Raw genomic sequence first — 24,251 nt, 5'->3', positions numbered from 1 at the left:
CAAGTATTTTTAACTTTTTAAAAGTATTTTTGCTTCTATATTATCAGATATATTGGCCTTTAATTTTCTTTTTTTTTTGTAGTGTCTTTGTCTGGTTTTGGTATCAGATAATTGTGACCTTTTAGTTTGGAAGTGTTCTCTCCTCTTCAATCTTTTGGAATAGTTTGAAAGGAATAGGTACTAAATCTTCTTTATATGTTTGGTAGAATTTCCCTGTGAAGCCATCCGTTTCTGAAATTTTGTTTGCTAGGAATTTTTTCATTACTAATTCAGTTTCACAAATAGTGATTCGTCTGTTCATATTATCTATTTCTTCCTGATTCAGTCTTAGAAGATTGTGTGTTTCTAGAAATTTATCCATTTCTTTTAGCTTGTCCAATATTTTGGCATATAACTGTTTGTAGTATTCTCTTTTTTTTTTTTAAACATCTTTATTGGAGTATAATTGCTTTACAATTGTGTGTTAGTTTCTGCTTTATAACAAAGTGAATCAGTTATACATATACATAAGTCCCCATATCTCTTCCCTTTTGCATCTCCCTCCCTCCCACCCTCCCTATCCCACCCCCTACGTGGTCACAAAGCACTGAGCTGATCACCCTGTGCTATGCAGCTGCTTCCCATTAGCTATCTTTTTTACGTTTGGTAGTGTATATATGTCCATGCCACTCTCTCACTTTGTCCAAGCTTACCCTTCCCCCTCCCCATATCCTCAAGTAGGACTGTATCTTTATTCCCATCTTGCCCCTAGGTTCTTCTGACCATTTTTTTCTTTTTAGATTCCATATATATGTGTTAGCATACGGTATTTGTCTTTCTCTTTCTGACTTACTTCATTCTGTATGACAGTCTCTAGGTCCATCCACCTCACTACAAATAACTCAGTTTCATTCCTTTTTATGGCTGAGTAATATTCCATTGTATATATGTGCCACATCTTCTTTATCCATTCATTTCTTGTTGGACACTTAGTTTGCTTCCATGTCCTGGCTATTGTAAATAGAGCAACATAATTAATCGTTAGAGAAATGCAAATCAAAACTACAATGAGATATCATCTCACACCGGTCAGAATGGCCATCATCAAAAAATCTACAAACAATAAATGTGGGAGAGGGTGTGGAGAAAAGGGAACCTTCTTGCACTATTGGTGGGAATGTAAATTGATACAGCCACTATGGAGAACAGTATGGAGATTCCTTAAAAAACTAAAAATAGAACTACCATACCACCCAGCAATCCCACTACTGGGCATATATCCTGAGAAAACCATAATTCAAAACGAGTCATGTACAAAAATGTTCACTGTAGTATTCTCTTATGATTTATTTTTTTTTGTATTTCTGTGATATTGTTGTAATTTCTCCTCTTTCATTTCTTACTTTGCTTATTTGGGTTCTCTTTATTCTTATTGTTTTTTAAAAAAATTATTGGAGTATGGTTGATTTACAGTGTTGTGTTAGTTTCAGGTGAACCAGTTATACATATACATATATCTATTCTTTTTCAAATTATTTTCCCATTTAGGTTATTATAGAATATTGAGCTGAATTCCCTGTGCTATACAATAGGTCCTTGTTGTTTCACATTGTTTTTTTAATGACATGTTGTTTATTCTCCATGTGTTTGTATTTTCCCCATTTTCTTCCTGTAAACCATTTCTAGTTGCATACTGCTGTGGTCAGAAAAAAGTGCTTGGTATAATTTCTATGTTCTTAAATTTGTTGAGACTTGTTTTGTGGCCTAGCATGTGATCTATACTGGAGAAAATTCCATGTGCTCTTGAAAAGAATGTGTATTCTCCTGTTTTTGAATGGAATGCCCTGTAATTATCAAGTCCAACTGGTCCAGCATGTCATTTAAGAGCACTGTTTCCTTATTGGTTCTCCATCTGGATGATGTTTCCATTGATGTAAGTGGGGTGTTAAAGTCCCCTATTATTGTGTTATTGTCAATTCCTTTCTTTATGTCTGTTAATATTTGCTTTATATATTTAGATGCTCCTATATTAGTTGCATATTAATAAATGTTAAATCCTCTTCTTGTATTGATCCCTTTATCACTATATAATGCCCTCCTTTATTTTTTATTATAGACTTTTTTAAAAAGACTCTTTTCTGATATGAGTGTTGCTAACTCAGCTTTCCTGTCATTTCCATTTGCATAAAGTATCTTTTTCCATCCTCTCATTCTCAGTCTGTGTGTGTCTTTAGCTCTGAGTGAGTCTCCTGTAAGCAGCATATTGACGGATCTTGTTTTTTATTCAATCAGCCACCCTATGTCTTTTGATTGGAGCATTTAGTCCAATGATATTTAAAATGATTATTGATAGGTATGTTACAGTTGCCACTTCGTTACTTGTTTTATGGTTGTTTGTGTAGTTCTTCTCTGTTCTTTTCATATTCTTTTAATTTCTTCCCTTGTGATTTGATGAAGTGCTATGCTGGGTTCATTTCTCTCTACTTTTTGTATATCGATTGTAGTTTTTGATTTGTGGTTACCATGGGGTTCACATATATTGACCCATAACTATATCTACTTTTTAAAAATGATAAGTCATTTAAGTTCAAACATGTTCTAAAAGATCTGTATTTTAACTTCCCTCCCCCATGTTTTGTGTTTGTAATGTCATATTTTACATTTTCATGTGTATCCTTTGACACTTGATTGTAGTTATAGTTGATTTTACAGTTTTTGTCTTTTAATCTTTGCACTAGCTTTTAGGTGGCTGATCCACAGCTTTTACTATATATTTGCCTTTACTATTGGGATTTTTCTTTTTCTATAAATGTATTCATATGTTTAAATACATATAAATATATGTATTTATTGTTATTGTTCCTTTTTCACTTAAAGATGACCTTTTAACACTTCTTTTAATGTTGGTTTAGTATTAATGGACTCTTAGTTTTTGCTTGTCTGAGAAGCTATTTATCTCTCCTTCAATACTGAACACTAATCCTGCTCAGTAGAATGACCTAGGTTTTAGACTTTTCCATTTAAGCACTTTAAAAATATCATGCAAATTTCTTCTGGCCTGCAAAGTTTCTGCAAAAAGAAAATCAGTCAATAGCCTTATGGGGTCTCCCTTGTATGCAACTCTGTTTTTCTCTTTCTACCTTTAGAATTCTCTCTTTATATTTAACTTTTGTCATTTTAATTATGATATGTCTTGGTGTGGGTCTCTTTGTGTTCATCTTGTTTGGGAATTCCTGTGCTTCCTGTACCTGGAAACCTGTTTCCTTCTTCAGCTTGGGGAAGTTTTCAGTCATAATTTTATCAAATTTATTTTCAATTCTTTTCTCTCTGTCTTCTCCTTCTAGGAATCCTTTAATGTGAATGTAGTATGCTTGAAGTTCTCCCTGTTGTTCCTTAAACTATTTTCATTTTTAAATTTGTTTTTCTTTTTGATACTCTGATTTGGTGACTTCCATTATTCTCTCTTCCACATCACTTTTTTTTTTTTAAACATCTTTATTGGGGTATAATTGCTTTACAATGGTGTGTTAGTTTCTGCTTTATAACAAAGTGAATCAGCTATACATATACATATGTTCCCATATGTCTTCCCTCTTGCATCTCCCTCCCTCCCACTCTCCCCATCCCACCCCTCCAGGCTGTCACAAAGCTCCGAGCTAATAACCCTGTGCCTTGCGGCTGCTTCCCCCTAGCTATCTACCTTACTACGTTTGTTAGTGTGTATATGTCCATGACTCTCTCTTGCCCTGTCAAAACTCACCCTTCCCCCTCCCCATATCCTCAAGTCCGTTCTCCAGTAGGTCTGCGTCTTTATTCCTGTCTTACCCCTAGGTTCTTCATGACATTTTTTTCCCTTAAATTCCATATATATGTGTTAGCATACGGTATTTGTCTTTTTCTTTCTGACTTACTTCACTCTGTATGACAGACTCTAGGTCTATCCATCTCATTACAAATAGCTCAATTTCATTTCTTTTTAAGGCTGAGTAATATTCCATTGTGTATATGTGCCACATCTTCTTTATCCATTCATCCGATGATGGGCGCTTAGGTTCTTTCCATCTCCGGGCTATTGTAAATAGAGCTGCAATGAACATTTTGGTACATGACTCTTTTTGAATTTTGGTTTTCTCAGGGTATATGCCCAGTAGTGGGATTGCTGGGTCATATGGTAATTCTATTTGTAGTTTTTTAAGGAACCTCCATACTGTTCTCCATAGTGGCTGAACCAATTCACATTCCCACCAGCAGTGCAAGAGTGTCCCCTTTTCTCCACACCCTCTCCAGCATTTATTGTTTCTAGACCACATCATTTTTGTGTTCTTCTGTATCGTCTAGTCTGCTGTTAATTCCTTCTACTGTGTTATTCATTTCAGTTATTATATTCTTCAGTTCTGTTTCCTAGTTCCTTGTTAACATTCTTACTGTGTTAATATATTCTTTTCCTATTTCAGTTAGGATTCTTATTACTATTTCTTTGAACACTTTATTTAGTATATTATTTATCAGTGTTTCATTAATTGTTTTTTCAGGCATTTTTTTTCTTGCTCTTTCATTTGAAACAATTTCTGATATCTTCTCTTTTGCTTAACTTTCTTTGAGATATTAGATGAAATTTAGTGAAATGGTTACCTAGTCCAGTCTTGAAGGGGTGTCCTTGTTTGTGAGCATCTTTATACATTCTGCATGTGCCCAGTAGCTTTGGTGGGAAAGCTGGATCTGACATGAGCATGAGTCATGTCTTCCCCCAGGGTGTGGTGGTAGCTAACACCTTGGTTGGCAATGAGGCTGGAGATGGAGGGGCTATAGTCAGAGGCAGGTGTGTCTAGGGTTTCTTCTCTGCTCAGTGGCAACACCACCTTAATGGGGGCAGGGTCAGTTCCCAAGTTGCTGGAACAGAAGCCCTGAGGGTCAGATCTGAGCTGGTTCTCTTCTCTTTAATTTTGTGCTTTCCCTTCTCCCAGCACTGACATCTTTGCCCCAGAGGGGTGAAGTGCTGGAGCAAGGGGAGCTGGAGGTGGCACAAGGTGTGGATCAGGGTACACACTGGGACAGTCCTGGTATACCAGTCAGAGTTCTAGGCCACTCCTGATCTACCACCTCCATGAACTCCAGTAATGGCTGCCCTCACACAGTTCAGATGTCATCCCAAGTCCAAGCCAGCTTCATTCCCCACAGCTGTGCACTCTCCTTGGCAAAGGCAGCCTTTGCCCTAATGGGAAGCTGCACTGCAGAGAAAGAGGGGCTGGAATGGGCACCTGGCATGGGCCGGGGCATGTGCAGGGGTGGTCTAGGAAACTGGCCAGAGCCCTGGGCAATTTCAATCTGCTTCCTCTGCATTGTTTTAGGAGTAAGGAGTAGTGGGCATGCTCATGCTTTTCATGCATGGAGTCTGTGTTTCTTACAATCCTACTGTTAGTCTCACTGGTTTTCAAACCAGTCAAGGGGATTCATCTTCTGGGTGTTGGATCCCAGGACTGGGGCACCCAATGTGGTTTCAGCTACTCAATTCCTAGGGAGGATCTCTGAGCCCATGATATACCCTTCCTTTGTCCCTTCCCAGGAGTGTTATTCTGATCTGACTGCTTCTTTTCCATTCCTACCCAGCCTCTTGTGGATCTTTCCTTACAGCCTTGGTTGTATAAGTGTCTTTCCTCTAGTCTCCAGTTTGCTTTCTGTGAAAATTGCTTCACATGTAGATGTAGTTTTGATGTGTTCATGGGAGTAGGTGAGCTCCGTGTCCTCCTACTCTACCATCTTGATTTCCTTTGAATTTGTTGATTTTAAAGAAAAAGTATAGATGAAGCAAATAGTCACCAGGTGGCAGTGCTACAGAACTGTGCCCAACCTGACACATTCTCTGAGGTTATTGAGATAGAAATAATTTACTAGGACATTTTCTCCCCTGAGCTATATAAAAATCACAGAATCATAGCTTTGGAAGGGAACTGAACATCCTTCAGTTCTACATTCTAGTTGTAAAGATGAGGAAATTGTGTCTCAGGGAGATTGATAGGAAGATAGAGCTAGAAAGGATTTTCAAGTTTATTTAGTTTTTTTTACAGTTAAGGACAATGATGTCATGACCAAGGAAATGTATTAATTGGAACACTTTTGATTGTGTCATAAATTAAGCACAAGTTGGTTTTTAAAATTAAAAAGAAAGGAGGGGAGTTATTAGTTCAAGCATCTGAAGAAACAGGGATAGATGCAGCTTCAGGCAAGGCTGAAACCAGGGGCCCAGTCTCTTCTTTACCTCTTTATTCTGCTTTTCTCTTGGTGGCTTTATTTCAGGTTTTGAAGTAAAGAGTGACCCCCCAACCACTCTTACTTTATGCTATCTTTACTGCTAGAAGAGTCTGCAAAGAAATTAATTTCCTTTTCTAATAGTTTCAACAAAAACTCTGGAATTGAGTCTCATTTAGCAGACCTGAGTCATGTTCCAGCCGGAGCAAAGAGAGGAGTGGGCTCCATTCACCTCTCTGAGGAACAAGGTTGGTTTGGGACAAGGTCAATGTATATAGCTTTTCATATACAGTTTTTCATTTCAGGAGGGTACTAGTCACTACTGAGGTGGTGACTAGGAACTGATATCTAGCCTGGGCTCCATTTGCCAAGGCATGATACATTGGAGCTGCATCTGCTTAGATGAGAAACTTTTTCTAGTTTGCCTCAGGGCATTGTATGAGTTAGTAGCAGCTTGGCTTATTATCAGAGGAATGAATTAACACTGGGTGGACCTAAACAAAAATGTCTACTCCCAATGGCAGTTTAAAAAATTACTAAATTTGATTTTAGTTTTTAAAACATTTCTCCATCTCTATTTTTGAATTGGAGGCAGGATGGTGTTATACAAAATATGTAGGTATTTAGAGGCACAATGCCTTAGGTGGGAATCTTGGTTCCACCATGTGCTAGCTGTGTGCATTTGGAAAGTGTTTTAATATATCTTGCCCTCAGTTTACTTATATGTGATGACCACATTTCAAGAAGTTTGGAGGTTTAAATGAAACATGAAAGTCCAGCACAGAGCCTGGGACATAGTAGCAGCTCAGTTAATGTTAGATAATTGTGGCAGTTTTTAAACAGGAGTCCAAATTCTTTGACAGTCCTCTCAGAGAGGGATGGGGCTTATGTCCTCTTCTCCTGGATTAGGGAATGCTTGTGACTTCTTCAACCAATAGAATATGGAGAAGTGCTAGCATACGACCTCTGAACATAGGTCATACAATGTCACATAGATTCTTTCTGGGATGCAGTTTGAAATGCTTCTTAGAAACTCCCTCTTGGGACATGACCTCTTTGAATGAAGCCATCATGCTGTGAGAAGCTCAAGGTACAAAGAGAGAGAAAGGATTCCCTGCAACCTCTCAGTGGGGAGAATGTCAAAGAATTCTGGGGCTACATTTTTAAAATGTCACATGCTGTGGAAAGCACTGTGATGAGTGTGATTTTCCTTCAAGTATGTATTTCCTTGATTATTATAAAAATGTCTACAACTGTAATGGTAAAATATATGTTTCAACTTGGCTAACTTATGGTGTTTAAATAAGTAGACTTTAATAAGCAGATTACCCTTCATAATGTGGTGAGCCTCATCGAATCAGTTGAAGGTCTTAAGACCAAAGACTGAGCAAAAACTCTTAAGCTGAATTTGAACCTAAGACTACAATGTCTACTCTTACTTGACTTTCCTGCCTGCTATGAATTTTAGACTTGCCAGCCCCACAGCTGCATGAGGCATTTCCTAAAAATCTCTCTCTTCCCATATATATATATATATATATATATATATATATATATATATATATATGACATAGTAATAACAAAAGCACATAAATCTTTACATGGAATAACTTCATTTACATTATCAGAGTATGTGAATACTTGATATCTGAACCCATACTTTATAACTTAGTTCTTTTGCAGTTATTATTCCATGTTAAATTTTGTAGCCCCAATACGTATGTAAGTCCCATGTCTCATAATGTTAATCTTTTATCTCCCATAACTCCCACTGTGTAGAACTCAGCTCAGTAAGTCTCTGATGACTATTTTTTGACAGTGTGTGAACAAGTTCGCCATGAGGAGAGTAAAACTATCACTTTGAGGACTGTGCACCTGCCTAATCCCATTCTTTACTGACATTTTTGGTTTCATTGTCTCATTGAATCATTATGTAAATATCATTTTTGTGAAATTAGTATTTGCAGGTAGGTGTGGGGATCATAGTTGCCTCTGATTAGATAGCGATTTGTAGTCTGATGATTGGAGATGTTAGGTGACATTTATAAGTGTCCTCTTGAGGGACTATATCAAGGATGCAGCTCATGATATAATGAATTGACTCAAATCATCCATCCTCTTCCCACTCTTCACTGATTTTTATGACTCCTGTGTCTAGCTGTCTTCATTTGTCTCATTTGAGCCTATCTGATGGAATCGATCTTCCCCCAAATTTCTATGCAATTCTATTAAAAGTGTTCTGAGTTTTGTTAAATTATACTGAACTTTTAAGAGGAGAAGCAATGCAAAAACTAACCAAGAATCAGAAGACCTAGACACTGGTTCCGGGTGTTGGCTCTTTAAACTGAGAGGGGTCTCTAGACACACATCCTCACAGCTTCAGTTTTCATCCAAAAATGACTAGTTTGAAGATTTGGATTTTATCACTTGGTAACTACTAAATTTTTAGTTAGAAACATTTCTGAAGAAATCTTTTTGCCAAACTTCCACAGAGAGTCATTGCTAAGATGCTGCTAATAGAAAACAGCTGAGATGTGTCTAATTTATTAATTATAACCAGCTGCAGGAAAAGGAAAATAGCTACTAGAAGGTAGGATGGAGAAATGAATGTTCAGAAAGTAAAAAAGAGTAATATATATCCTCTAGATATAAGGGTGACTGGGTAATTGACCCTGAGCTGTAAGAGAGAGTATAACAAAATTATAAACTGTAGCTGGAAAAGAAGACCAAAGTTCTCTTTTAGGACTTTATTCAACTAAACAATCAGTTGGAGCTGCAATAGTACTGCAAGAATTCTTCCATCCGATGAAGAGACAAAGATTTGGTGGCATTACCTTTATTGGTTAACAGAAGACTGTTCTAGAGTGATGTGGATCTCCATGAACCTGTCTAGGATCTTTAGAATAAAAGGTCTCAGGACTGCTTCAGATAAAGGTGGAACAACTTCTCTTCCTCCATCCCCCCATAATAAGCCCTTGCCTGTTTTTTTTCTAATATTATTTCTGAACCAGTGGACATGAGACCTTTCTGAAGACCTGACCCATTGACTACTCTATGCCTTGCCTTTTAGTTTCAGGTCTCATTGGCATTACCACCTACGCAGTGGGCATCTTCAGGATCCTAACTGATCTGGAGTCCTGTATGGGCAGTCAGTTTCCTGACAAGGACAGTCCATGCTATTAAAAATCAGTTATGTTCATCTGCATCTGTTTGGAAGCAGGAAATTCCCTTTACCAGGTTACTGGGAGGACACCTGTGGCACTCTACAATCAATAAATTTCAAAGCTTGTTCTAAGCAGAAAATTATTGTTGAAAATGTGGGATTTCTTTTTACATCTGATTATGGAGAGCCTATGAAGTGCCAGGCTCTTCATGTGCATCTTGCATATTTTTCACAGTAACTTTGAAAGTAGATATTGTTATGCACATATGACAAAGAAGAAATTGAATTTCAAAGAGCTTAAGATGTCAGAGTTGAGAGGTAATGGAAAGTGTCATCAGTGTTCAAGCCCAGTTTGGCTAACTCTTTCTCCTACACTGTTAAGCCTGCATGGCTCTGAATGAGTCAATTAGTTTTGTGTGCTTTTTATCATGACTACAATACAAATTGTAATTCTTGTATATAAGATTGTTCTTTATTTGATGTAATGTATTTACTATGGTCTAGAACTTGTAAGGCTCAAGTTTTTTTTATTTTTTTTATTTTTTAATGAATAGATTTATTTTTTATTTATATATTTTAAAATAAAAATTGTATATATATCTAAGGTGTACATCATGATGATTTGATATACATATACATGGTGAAATAAGTAGTAGAGTCAAGCAAATTAACATATCATCTCCTCACATAGCATTTTGTCCAGTGAGTGCACCTGATATCTATTTTCTTAGCATATTTTCTGGTTGACACAGTATTATTAAGTATAGTCATCATGCCTATACATTAGATGTCTAGACTTATTTGCCCTGGTTTTCAGTTAGAACTGAGTGCTTGCCCAATTAGACCAAGCAGTTTTCCAACTCCTGCATATGGTGTTTGAGAATCCCTAGGATGTTCTGAAGACAGATTGTCAAGATGACATGCTATAAACCTAACATTGGCATACCTTTATGGAAATTGATAAGACTAATGATTATAAAACTACATTAAAAGAATTGCACAGAACTTGAATTATGTAAATAACCATCTTCCCTCACAATGATGTTTCTTGGTCATCAATTCTGCCTTTTTTTTTACTTACTTTTTTTTAAAAATTTTTTTTAAAAACATCTTTATTGGGGTATAATTGCTTTACAATGGTGTGTTAGTTTCTGCTTTATAACAAAGTGAATCAGTTATACATATACATATGTTCCCATATGTCTTCCCTCTTGCATCTCCCTCCCTCCCACTCTCCCTATCGCACCCCTCCAGGTTGTCACAAAGCACCGAGCTAATATCCCTGTGCCATGCGGCTGCTTCCCACTAGCTATCTACCTTACTACGTTTGTTAGTGTGTATATGTCCATGACTCTCTCTTGCCCAGTCAAAGCTCATCCTTCCCGCTCCCCATATCCTCAAGTCCATTCTCCAGTAGGTCTGCATCTTTATTCCTGTCTTACCCCTAGGTTCTTCATGACATTTTTCCCTTAAATTCCATATATATATGTGTTAGCATACGGTATTTGTCTTTTTCTTTCTGACTTACTTCATTCTGTATGACAGACTCTAGGTCTATCCATCTCATTGCAAATAGCTCAATTTCGTTTCTTTTTAAGGCTGAGTAATATTCCATTGTATATATGTGCCACATCTTCTTTATCCATTCATCCGATGATGGGCACTTAGGTTGTTTCCATCTCCAGGCTACTGTAAATAGAGCTGCAATGAACATTTTGGTACATGGCTCTTTTTGAATTTTGGTTTTCTCAGGGTATATGCCCAGTAGTGGGATGGCTGGGTCATATGGTAGTTCTATTTGTAGTTTTTTAAGGAACCTCCATACTGTTCTCCACAGTGGCTGAACCAATTCACATTCCCACCAGCAGTGCAAGAGTGTCCCCTTTTCTCCACACCCTCTCCAGCATTTATTGTTTCTAGATTTTTTGATGATGGCCATTCTGACTGGTGTGAGATGATATCTCATTGTAGTTTTGATTTGCATTTCTCTAATGATTAATGATGTTGAGCATTCTTTCATGTGTTTGTTGGCATTCTGTATATCTTCTTTGCAGAAATGTCTATTTAGGTATTCTGCCCATTTTTGGATTGGGTTGTTTGTTTTTTTGTTATTGAGCTGCATGAGCTGCTTGTAAATTTTGGAGATTAATCCTTTGTCAGTCGCTTCATTTGCAAATATTTTCTCCCATTCTGAGGGTTGTCTTTTGGTCTTGTTTATGGTTTCCTTTGCTGTGCAAAAGCTTTTAAGTTTCATTAGGTCCCACTTGTTTATTTTTGTTTTTATTTCCATTACTCTAGGAGGTGGGTCAGAAAGGATCTTGCTGTGATTTATGTCATAGAGTGTTCTGCCTATGTTTTCCTCTAAGAGTTTGATAGTTTCTGGCCTTATATTTAGGCCTTTAATCCATTTTGAGCTTATTTTTGTGTATGGTGTTAGGGAGTGATCTAATCTCATACTTTTACATGTACCTGTCGAGTTTTCCCAGCACCATTTATTGAAGAGGCTGTCCTTTCTCCACTGTACATTCCTGCCACCTTTATCAAACATAAGGTGTCTATATGTGCATGGGTTTATCTCTGGGCTTTCTATCCTGTTCCATTGATCTATGTTTCTGTTTATGTGCCAGTAACATACTGTCTTGATTACTGTAGCTTTGTAGTATAGTCTGAAGTCAGAGAGCCTGATTCCTCCAGCTCCATTTTTCGTTCTCAAGATTGCTTTGGCTATTCGGGGTCTTTTGTGTTTCCATACAAATTGCGAATTTTTTTGTTCCAGTTCTGTGAAAAATGCCAGTGGTAGTTTGATAAGGATTGCATTGAATCTATAGATTGCTGTGGGTAGTAGAGTCATTTTCACAATGTTGATTCTTCCCACTGAAGAACATGGTATATCTCTCCATCTATTTGTATCATCTTTAATTTCTTTCATCAGTGTCGTATAATTTTCTGCATACAGGTCTTTTGTCTCCTTAGGTAGGTTTATTCCTAGATATTTTAGCCTTTTTGTTGCAATGGTAAATGGGAATCTTTTCTTGATTTCATTTTCAGATTTTTCATCATTAGTATATGGGAATGCCAGAGATTTCTATGCATTAATTTTGTATCCTGCTACTTTCCCAAATTCCTTGATTAGCTCTAGTAGTTTTCTGGTAGCATCTTTAGGATTCTCTATGTATAGTATCATGTCATCTGCAAACAGTGACAGCTTTACTTCTTCTTTTCTGATTTGGATTCCTTTTATTTCCTTTTCTTCTCTGATTGCTGTGGCTAAAACTTCCAAAACTATTTTGAATAAGAGTGGTGAGAGTGGGCAACCTTGTCTTGTTCCTGATCTTAGTGGAAATGCTTTCAGTTTTTCACCATTGAGGATGATGTTTGGTGTGGGCTTGTCATATATGGCCTTTATTATGTTGAGGAAAGTTCCCTCTATGCCCACTCTCTGCAGGGTTTTTATCATAAATTGGTATTGAATTTTGTCGAAAGCTTTCTCTGCACCTATTGAGATGATCATATCGTTTTTCTCCTTCAGTTTGTTAATATGGTTTATCACATTGATAGATATTCGTATATTGAAGAATCCTTGCATTCCTGGAATAAACCCCACTTGATCATGGTGTATGATCCTTTTAATGTGCTGTTGGATTCTGTTTGCTAGTATTTTGTTGAGGATTTTTGCATCTATGTTCATCAGTGATATTGGCCTGTAGTTTTCTTTCTTTGTGACATCCTTGTCTGGTTTTGGTATCAAGGTGATGGTGGCCTCGTAGAAGGAATTTGGGAGTGTTCCTCGCTCTGCTATATTTTGGAAGAGTTTGAGAAGAACAGGTGTTAGCTCTTCTCTAAACGTTTGATAGAATTCACCTGTGAAGTCATCTGGTCCTGGGCTTTTGTTTGTTGGAAGATTTTTAATCACAGTGTCAATTTCAGTGCTTGTCACTGGTCTGTTCATATTTTCTATTTCTTCCTGATTCAGTCTTGGCAGGTTGTGAATTTCTAAGAATTTGTCCATTTCTTCCAGATTATCCATTTTATTGGCATAGAGTTGCTTGTAGTAATCACTCATGATCTTTTTTTATTTCTGCAGTGTCAGTTGTTACTTCTCCTTTTTCATTTCTAATTCTATTGATTTGAGTCTTCTACCATTTTTTCTTGATGAGTCTGCCTAGTGGTTTATCTATTTTTTTTATCTTCTCAAAGAACCAGCTTTTGGTTTTATTGATATTTGCTATCGTTTCCTTCATTTCTTTTTCATTTATTTCTGATCTGATTTTTATGATTTCTTTACTTCTGCTAGCTTTGGGTTTTTTCTGTTCTTCTTTCTCTAATTGTTTGAGGTGCAAGGTTAGGTTGTTTATTCGAGATGTTTCCTGCTTCTTAAGGTGGGCTTGTATTGTTATAAACTTCCCCCTTAGAACTGCTTTTGCTGCATCCCATAGGTTTTGGGTCGTTGTGTCTCCACTGTCATTTGTTTCTAGGTATTTTTTTATTTCCTCTTTGATTTCTTCAGTGATCACTTCATTATTAAGTAGTGTATTGTTTAGCCTCCATGTGTTTGTATTTTTTACAGATCTTTTCCTGTAATTGATATCTAGTCTCATGGCGTTGTGGTCGGAAAAGATACTTGATACAATTTCAGTTTTCTTCAATTTACCAAGGCTTGATTTGTGACCCAAGATATGATCTCTCCTGGAGAATGTTCCATGAGCACTTGAGAAAAATGTGTATTCTGTTGTTTTTGGATGGAGTGTCCTATAAATATCAATTAAGTCCATCTTGTTTAATGTATCATTTAAAGCTTGTGTTTCCTTATTTATTTTCATTTTGGATGATCTGTCCATGGGTGAAAGTGGGGTGTTAAAGTCCCCTACTATGAATGTGTTACTGTTGATCTCCCCTTTTATGGTTGTTAGTATTTGCCTTATGTATTGAGGTGCTCCTATGTTGGGTGCATAAATATTTACAATTGTTATATCTTCTTCTTGGATCGATCCCTTGATCATTATGTAGTGTCCTTCTTTGTCCCTTTTAATAGTCCTTATTTTAAAGTCTATTTTGTCTGATATGAGAATTGCTACTCCAGCTTTCTTTTGGTTTCCATTTGCATGGAATATCTTTTTCCATCCCCTTACTTTCAGTCTGTATGTGTCTCTAGTTCTGAAGTGGGTCTCTTGTAGACAGCATATATAAGGGTCTTGTTTTTGTATCCATTCAGCCAATCTGTGTCTTTTGGTGGGAGCATTTAGTCCATTTACATTTAAGGTAATTATCGATATGTATGTTCCTATTTCCATTTTATATATTGTTTTGGGTTCGCTACTATAGGTCATTTCCTTCTCTTGTGTTTCGTGTCTAGAGAAGTTCCTTTAGCATTTGTTGTAAAGCTGGTTTGGTGGTGCTGAACTCTATCAGCTTTTGCTTGTCTGTAAAGGTTTTAATTTCTCCATCAAATGTGAATGAGATCCTTGCTGGGTAGAGTAGTCTTGGTTGCAGGCTATTCTCCTTCATCACTTTCAGTATGTCCTGCCACTCCCTTCTGGCTTGTAGGGTTTCTGCTGAGAGATCAGCTGTTAACCTTATGGGGATTCCCTTGTGTGTTATTTGTTGGTTTTCCCTTGCCGCTTTTAATATGCTTTCTTTGTATTTAATTTTTGACAGTTTGATTAATATGTGTCTTGTCTTGTTTCTCCTTGTATTTATCCTGTGTGGGACTCTCTGTGCTTCCTGGACTTGATTAACTATTTCCTTTCCCATATTAGGGAAGTTTTCAACTATAATCTCTTCAAATATTTTCTCAGTCCCTTTCTCTTTCTCTTCTTCTTCTGGAACCCCTATAATTCGAATGTTGGTGCGTTTAATGTTGTCCCAGAGGTCTCTGAGACTGTCCTCAGTTCTTTTCATTCTTTTTTCTTTATTCTGCTCTGCAGTAGTTATTTCCACTACTTTATCTTCCAGGTCACTTATCCGTTCTTCTGTCTCAGTTATTCTGCTATTGATCCCTTTTAGAGTATTTTTAATTTCATTTATTGCATTGTTCATCATTGCTTGTTTCATCTTTATTTCTTCTAGGTCTTTGTTTAATGTTTCTTGCATTTTGTCCATTCTATTTCCAAGATTTCGGATCATCCTTACTATCATTATTCTGAATTCTTTTTCAGGTAGATTGCCTATTTCCTCTTCATTTGTTAGGTCTGGTGCATTTTTATCATGCTCCTTCATCTGCTGTGTGTTTTTCTGTCTTCTCATTTTGCTTATCTTACTGTGTTTGGGGTCTCCTTTTTGCAGGCTGCAGGTTCGTAGTTCCCGTTGTTTTTGATGTCTGTCTCCAGTGGCTAAGGTTGTTTCAGTGGGTTGTGTAGGCTTCCTGGTGGAGGGGACTAGTGCTTGTGTTGTGGTGGATGAGGCTGGATCTTGTCACTCTAGTGGGCAGGTTCATGGCTGGTGGAGTGTTTTGTGGTGTCTGTAGCCTTATTATGATTTTAGGCTGCCTCTCTGCTAATGGGTGGGGTTGTGTTCCTGTTTTGCTAGTTGTTTGGCCTAGGTTGTCCAGCACTGTGGCTTGCTGGTCGTTGAGTGAAGCTGGGTGCTGCTGTTAAAATGGAGGTCTCTGGGAGATTTCCGCTATTTAATATTATGTGGAGCTGGGAGGTCTCTTGTTGACCAGTGTCCTGAAGTTGGCTCTCCTACCTCAGAGGCAGAGCCCAGACTCCTGGCTGGAGCACCAAGAGCCTTTCATCCACACAGCTCAGAATAAAAGGGAGAAAAAGTAGAGAGAATTAGTAGAAGTATGAGTAAAGAAACAAGGAAAGGAGGAAAGGAAGGAAGAAAGGAGCAAAGAATGAAAGAAAGGAGGGAGGGAGGGAGGGAGGAAGGTAGGAATGAGGGAAAGAAGGAAAAAAGACAGAAAGAAAGAAGATACAGTAAAAATAAAATAAAGTATAATATAGTTATTGAATTAAAAAATATTTAGAAAAAAAAAGGGGACGGATAGAACCTTAGGACAAATGTTGGAAGCAAAGCTATACAGAGAAAATCTTACACAGAAGCATACACATACACCCTCACAAAAAGAGGTAAAGGGGGAAAAATCATAAATCTTGCTCTCAGAGACCACCTCCTCAATTTGGGGTGATTCGTTGCCTAAAGGAGGGAAGGAAGGAAGGAAGGAAAGAAAGAAAGAACGAAGATAAAGTATAATAAAGTTATTACAATTAAAATTAATTATTAAGAAAAAAATTAAAAAGAAAAACCCTGGACGGATAGAGCCCTAGGACAAATGGTGGAAGCAAGACTATACAGACAAGATCTCACACAGAAGCATACACGAACACATTCACAAAAAGAGGAAAAGGGAAAAAAATCATAGATCTCGCTCCTAAAGTCCACCTCTTCAATTTGGGATCATTCCTTGTCTATGCAGGTATTCCACAGATGCAGGGTACATGAAGTTGATTGTGGAGATTTAATCCGCTGCTTCTGAGGCTGCTGGGAGAGATTTCCCTTTCTCTTCTTTGTTCTCACAGCTCACAGGAGCTCAGCTTTGGATTTGGCCCTGCCTCTGCGTGTAGGTCGCTGGAGGGCGTCTGTTTTTTGCTCAGACAGGACGGGGTTAAAGGCGCCGCTGATTCGGGGGCTCCGGCTCACTCAGGCCGGCGGGGGGGGGGGGGTTGGGGTGGGGAGGGGCACTGCGTGCGGGGCGGGCCTGCGGCGGCAGAGGCCGGAGTGATGTTGTTCCATCCTGAGGCCTGCCGTGCGTTCTCCCGGGGAAGTTGTCTCTGGATCCCGGGAACCTGGCAGTGGCGGGCTGCACAGGCTCCACGGAAGAGGGGTGTGGAGAGTGACCTGTGCTCGCACACAGGCCCCTTGGTGGCGGCAGCAGCAGCCTTACCGTCTCCCGCCCGTCTCTGGGGTCCACGCTTTTAGCCGCGGCTCGAGCCAGTCTCTGGGGTTCGCGCTTTTAGCCGCGGTTCGCGCCCGTCTCTGGGGTTCACGCTTTTAGCCGCGGCTCGCGCCCGTCTCTGGAGTTCCTTTAAGCAGCACTCTTAAACCCCTCTCCTCGCGCACCAGGAAACAAAGAGGGAAGAAAAAGTCTCTTGCCTCTTCGGCAGTTGCAAACTTTTCCCCGGACTCCCTCCCGGCTAGCCGTGGTGCACTAATCCCTTCAGGCTATGTTCAAGCCGCCAGTCCCAGTCCTCTCCCTGCTTTCCATTGGAAACCGAAACCCGAGCCTCAGCTCGCAGCCCCGCCTGCCCCGGCGGGTGAGCAAACAAGCCTCTCTGGCTGGTGAGTGCTGGTCGGCACTGATCCTTTGTGCGGGAATCCCCCCGCTTTGCCCTCCGCACCAGTCGCTGTGCACTCCTCCTCGGTCCCGAAGCTCCCCCCTCCGCCCTCCGCAGTCTCCGCCCGCGAAGGGGCTTCCTAGTGTGTGGAAACTTTTCCTCCTTCACAGCTCCCTCCCACTGGTGCAGGTGCCGTCCCTATTCTTTTGTCTCTGTTTTTTCTTTTGCTCTACCCAGGTACGTGGGGAGTTTCTTGCCTTTTGGGAGGTCTGAGATCTTCTGCCAGCCTTCAGTAGGTGTTCTGTAGGAGTTGTTCCACGTGTGGATGTATTTCTGGTGTATCCGTGGGGAGGAAGGCGATCTCCGCGTCTTACTCTTCCGCCATCTTCAAGCCGTTCCTCAAGGCTAAAGTTTTGATAGAATTCAAAAGATAGAACTGAAAGGTCAAATACTTGGTCTATAGAATGACTTTTTAATCACAATCACTTCATACCTCTGAGATATTTATTTATAAGTTATTTTGCAAAGTTTCAAAATTTCAATACGCCTGATGAACAAACTGCACTTCTCTTCCCCCATTCCACATCATCAAATGTGAAGGGAGCTCATCTATTTTATTCTCCTGTTTTATGGAAGAATCACTTAATTTCTGTTTCTGACCAACAGCATGAAACTATTCAAACAACTGTCTCTAAAATGGTAATTTTTATATTCATGGCACTTTTTGAAAATTACTGACGTATTCTCATGTGATGACTTGGATTGACAACACAGAAAAACTATTTTCTCTCCTGATTTGCTTTTTGTTGTAGACTAGGTTCTAAATGAATATGTTTACTTGAGTGTTGAAAGGTACTGTTGAAAAGATGTGAGAAAAATCCCATTTTAAGAACTATGTTACCAGATTACTTTAAATTTCTCCCAATGTGTTAATAAAAATGCAGAGTTGGAGCTGGGCATTTTTGTGCTAGAGGCAATTTTTCTCTAGAGGCTTCCTTTCCCTCTGCTTTGCTTGATGGACTGTCAAATCATGGAGCTTTTTTTGGAATCCCTAGAGTCAAGCTCTTTTGAAGCAGCAATTGTTTGTTGCTTATCCATGAATAAGCAAGTAAAATGGTCATCTATTTTGCTTAAGAGATCTTAATTTTCATAACCTTATTAGCTAATAATAATTGTTATGGGCAGGCACTCTGTTAAGCATTGTAATGCATTATCACAACCCCATGAGGCAGGTACTATCATTATCCTCATTTTATACAAAAGGAATCTAAGAATCAGAGATGTTGAGGACTTGCCCGATTTCATGAAGCTAGAAAATAGTGGAGCTTGAATTCGATTCAAGCTTTTCCATGGACCCAGGTCCAGGTTTTTAACCTCTATGCTCTGTTGTCACCTCAAGAGCCATGGAGCCTCCTGTATTTCTTCACAGATTTATTGAACACAAGTCTATATTCCTGAGACTCGCAAGAATAATTTAAAAAGAATTTTTGTAATACTTAAAAAATTGTGCTTGAAAGTAACGATACTGCTCCCTTGTTTCTCTCTTTCTCACTCTCTGAACAATCTGAAAGAGGTTTTAGAACCAAAATTAATTTTAAGGTTTTTTACAAAGATTTTGTTTCAGCTTTTATCCACTGCGTTTTTGGCCTGAGTACTTTGTCTTCCATGAATATTTCTTATATGTTGGTCCACGATTCACTGAACGGAAAATACATTGAAGAATAACACTAATGGCATAAAACTTAGTGAGTAAATTTAGATCTTTTTTTATTTCAATCAAAAGCTTAGAAATTTTAAGCTATTTCTGTAAAAAATATTCACATTACAAGAAGAGTGAATAAGATATTACATAAAATGTGAATTCAGAAATCATTAGCCTTGGGTTATCATTTGAATTTTCCTTTTGATTTACTAAGTGGGGTTTGGAAAAATTTTCTTCTGCTGCTTTTATTCATACTTATCCTCTTCTTACCTCTCCTCCTTATTGCTTTCACTTCAATGTCTGAATATTAGCCATGATGTTATTTTATTCCAGTTTTATTGAGATATAGTTGATATAACATTGTATTAATTTAATATATACAACACAATGATTTTATATACATATATATTGCAAAATGATTGCCACAATAAGTTTAGTTAACATTCCTCACCTCATATAGTTACAAATTATTTTTTCTTGTGAAGAGAATTTTTAAGATCTACTTTCTTAGCAACTTTCACATATACAATACACTGTTATTAACTATCACCATGCTGTACATTACATGCCCAGAACTTATTTATCTTATAACTAGAAGTTTGTACTTTTTGACACACTTTACCTATTTTGCTCATCCCACACCCCTTGCCTCTGGCAGCCACCATTCTGTTCTGTTTTCTTGTGAGTTCATGTTTTTAGATTCCATATATTGTTGATATGCATGGATTGGAGGAATTAATATTGTAAACTGTCTATACTATCCAAAGTAATCTACAGATTCAATGCAATCCCTAGTCATGACTTTATACTCTATATTTACAATAATATTATGAAGATTGGCAAATTAATTTGTAGGAACTGGATGTTATCACTCAATGGAGTGAAACATACCCTCTCTGTTTCCTCTATCCTACCTTTTTAGAAAGCAGCTTTAGTTCTTAAAATATGTTGCATTTGGGGGATAAAGTTGCTACATGTATGTTCTTAAAATGAGCCCTTTGAGAGATTAAGTGAATCAAGCTGAAGTAAATTCTTTATACACTGTACCAAGATGGCAGAAGTAAAAAGAGAGGGTTGAAATAGTAGATAGTAAACTATTAATATAGGTTGCCTTTGGGTTATGGGAAAAATTGGTATGGTAGTGGATGATATGTACATATATAACATGTAAAATTTTATGTTATATATATATATACATATATAGATAGATGTGATGAATCATATCAATAGAGAATTTTAATGTGTTTGATGACAAATTGTTAGTTCCTAAATATTTTCACAATTCTTTGGAAATAATTTCTGCTAAAATCAGAGACAATATATCTGTTTTGAACTTTTTTTTATTCTACCATTGAACATGAATTCATTCATGAAAGCCTGTGGCTATGAAAACTTTTTTAAGAAGCTGATTAATCTTACTTCTGTTCCAAAGTCCTATGCAGAAAATTTGGGCAAATAATTTTAGCTTAATAAAATAATTTTTCTTTGAATAAAACATAACATTAATATTTGTTAATATAATTGATATCTGTGATTATAAGTATTTATCAAAGTATAATTGATTATTATCAATTATACTTTGATAAATACTGCAAATTACTGTGTAACAGTGTATGATGAGGTCAAGCACAACTTTCAGGTCACACCTGGGGACTAAGCATAATTTGCTACTTCAAGTTTATTAGGACAATATCAAGCATAAATCTATGATACCAATTTTGAAAAATTTCCCATTGAAAATTTGCTTCTTTATTACATTGACCAAATATTTGTCATAGAATTGAAAATAAGAATGAAGTAAAAATGAAAACATTCTAATTTGTGAGAACTGCTATGCAGGTGAGTACTGGAATATCAAGGAACTCCTAGATTACACTTTTGAAGATTTGTAAAATGTAAAAACTTACTTCATGTTCTTGGGTTAAATTTTAAGAATGACAGCTGCAGCAATAATAGCAAACAATGTTTATTGAATAATTGCTATCATCAAGAGTATTTTAGGTACTTTTTGTGCATTATTGTATTTAACTTATGATGATAATACAAGATAAATAGTGATATTATCTATGTTTTACAGGTGAAGAAACTGGTTCAGTTAGGAAGGTTGGGTGGCAGAAGTTCACATAGCTAAGTCAGTGGCACAGCCTGAACAAGAACCCATTTCTATTCAGTGTCTAAGATGGTGTTCTTACCATCAATGCTGTTAATAGTAGCATAAAGGAACACTGGCATATTCTAAAATAACCCTTTCTATTCTTGAGATTAAATATACACCTGGGAGTTCATACATGTGAAATACGTTAGGGCTATATATGATGTGTTAGAAACATATTTTATTGAAGAGCTCATTAATATATGAAAATAATAAGCATTCAACTACTTCATTTTTTTAAATATTTATTTTATTTATTTATTCTATTTATTTATTTTTGGCTGTGTTGAGCCTGTTGTAGCACGTGGGATCTTTGTTGCAGCACACAGGCTTCTCTCTAGCTGTGGGGCAGGGTTTCTCTCTAGTTGTGGAATGCAGGTTTTCTCTCTCTTGTTGTGGTGCATGGGCTCCAGAGCATGTGGGCTCTGGAGTTTGTGGCATGTGGACTCTCTAGCTGTGACTCACGGGCTCAGTATTTTCCCCGCAGCATGTGGGATCTTAGTACCCTGACCAGGGATTGAACCTGCATCCTCTGCATTGGAAGGTGGATTCTTTACCACTGGACCACCAGGGAAGCCCCAGCATTCAAAGCATTACTTTGAATTAATGTTTTTGAGATTTTAATGAACAATTAAGCAAGACCTACATTTAAGGAGTTACAGAAACAGTTTTTATTTATTTTAAAATATCACTTGGGCTTCCCTGGTGGTGCAGTGGTTGAGGGTTCGCCTCCCAATGCAGGGGACACGGGTTCGTGCCCTGGTCCGGGAGGATCCCACATGCCGCGGAGCGGCTAGGCCCGTGAGCCATGGCTGCTGAGCCTGTGCGTCCGGAGCTTGTGCTCCACAACGGGAAAGGCCACAACAGCGAGAGGCCCGCGTACTGCAAAATAAATAAATAAATAAATAAAAGAAATTATCTCTTAACTTTTAATCTAGATTTACTTTTTTTGTTCAATTTTTTGGTGCATATAACTGTTTTTCTTAAAATTTTGATTGGAGTATAGTTGATTTACAACATTATGTTAGTTTTAGGTGTATGGCAAAGTGAATCAGTTATACATATGTATATATCCACTCTTTTTTAGACTCTTTTCCGAAATGGTCTATTACTGAGTAGAGTCCCCTGTGCTATATAGTAGGTGTTTATTAGTTATTTATTTTATATATAGTAGTGTGTTTATGTCAATCCCAATCTCCCAATTTATGTCCCCCATTCCCTACATACATTTGTTTTCTACATCTGTGACTGTACTTCTGTTTTGTAAATAAGTTCATTTGTACTCTTTTTTTAGATTCCACATATGTGATATCATTTGATAATTGTCTGCATTGCTGCAAATGGCATCATTTAGTTCTTTTTATGGCTGAGTAATATTCCATTGTATATAGGTACCACATCTTCTTTATCCATTCCTCCTTTTGGAAGTTCTAGCCACAGCAATCAGAGAAGAAAAAGATATAAAAGGAATCCAAATTGGAAAAGAAGAAGTAAAACTTCCATTGTTTGCAGATGACATGATACTATACACAGAAAATTCTGAAGATGCTACAAGAAAACTACTAGAGCTCATCAATGAATTGGAAAAGCTGCAGGATAAAAAGTTAATACACAGAAATTTTTTGCATTCCATACACTAACAATGAAAAATCAGAAAGAGAAATTAAGGAAACACTGCCATTTACCATTGCAACAAAAAGAATAAAATACTTAGGAATAAACCTACCTAAGGAGGCAAAAGACCTTACTCAGAAAACTATAAGACACTGATGAAAGAAATCAAAGATGACACAAACAGATGGAGAGATATACCATGTTCTTGGATTGGAAGAATGAGTATTGTCAAAATGACTACACTACCCAAAACAATCTACAGATCCAATGCAATCCCTATCAAACTACCACTGGCATTTTTCACAGAACTAGAACAAAAAATTTTACAGTTTGTATGGAAATGCAAAAGGCCCTGAAGGCAATCTTGAGTAAGAAAAATGGAGCTGGAGGAATCAGGCTCCCTGACTTCAGACTACACTACAAAGCTACAGTCACCAAGACAGTATGGTACTGGAACAAAACCAAAAATGGAATAGGATAGAAAGTCCAGAGATAACCTATGCACCTATGGTCACCTAATCTATGACAAAGGAGGCAAGAATATACAATGGAGAAAAGAAAACCTCTTCAATAAGTGGTGCTGGGAGAACTGGACAGCTACATGTAAAAGAATGAAATTAGAACATTCTTTCACACCACACACAAAAGTAATCTCAAAATGGATTAAAGACCTAAATGTTGGCCAGCCACTATAAAACTCTTAGAGGAAAACATAGGCAGAGCACTCTATGACATAAATCACAGCAATATCCTTTTTGACCCACCTCCTAGAGTAATGAAAATAAAAACAAAATGAAACAAATGGGACCTAATTAAACTTAAAAGCTTTTGCACAGCAAAGGAAACCAGAGCAAAAAGAAAACCCTCAGAATGGGATAAAATATTTGCAAATGAAGAAACTGACAAGGGATTAATCTCTAAAATACACAAACAGCTTATGCAGCTCAATATCAAAAAAACTACCACCCAATGAAAAAAATGGGCAGAATATTTAAATAGACATTTGTCCAAAGAGGACATACTCATAGCCAAAAGCACATGAAAACACCCTCAACATCACTAATCATTAGAGAAATGCAAATCAAAACCACAATGAGGTATCACCTCACACCGGTCAGA

This window comes from Phocoena sinus, chromosome 17, assembly GCF_008692025.1.
Source record: "Phocoena sinus isolate mPhoSin1 chromosome 17, mPhoSin1.pri, whole genome shotgun sequence".
Classification (NCBI taxonomy): domain Eukaryota; kingdom Metazoa; phylum Chordata; class Mammalia; order Artiodactyla; family Phocoenidae; genus Phocoena; species Phocoena sinus.
The sequence above is the reverse complement of the archived record's forward strand: the minus strand, read 5'-3'. Positions refer to the sequence as shown.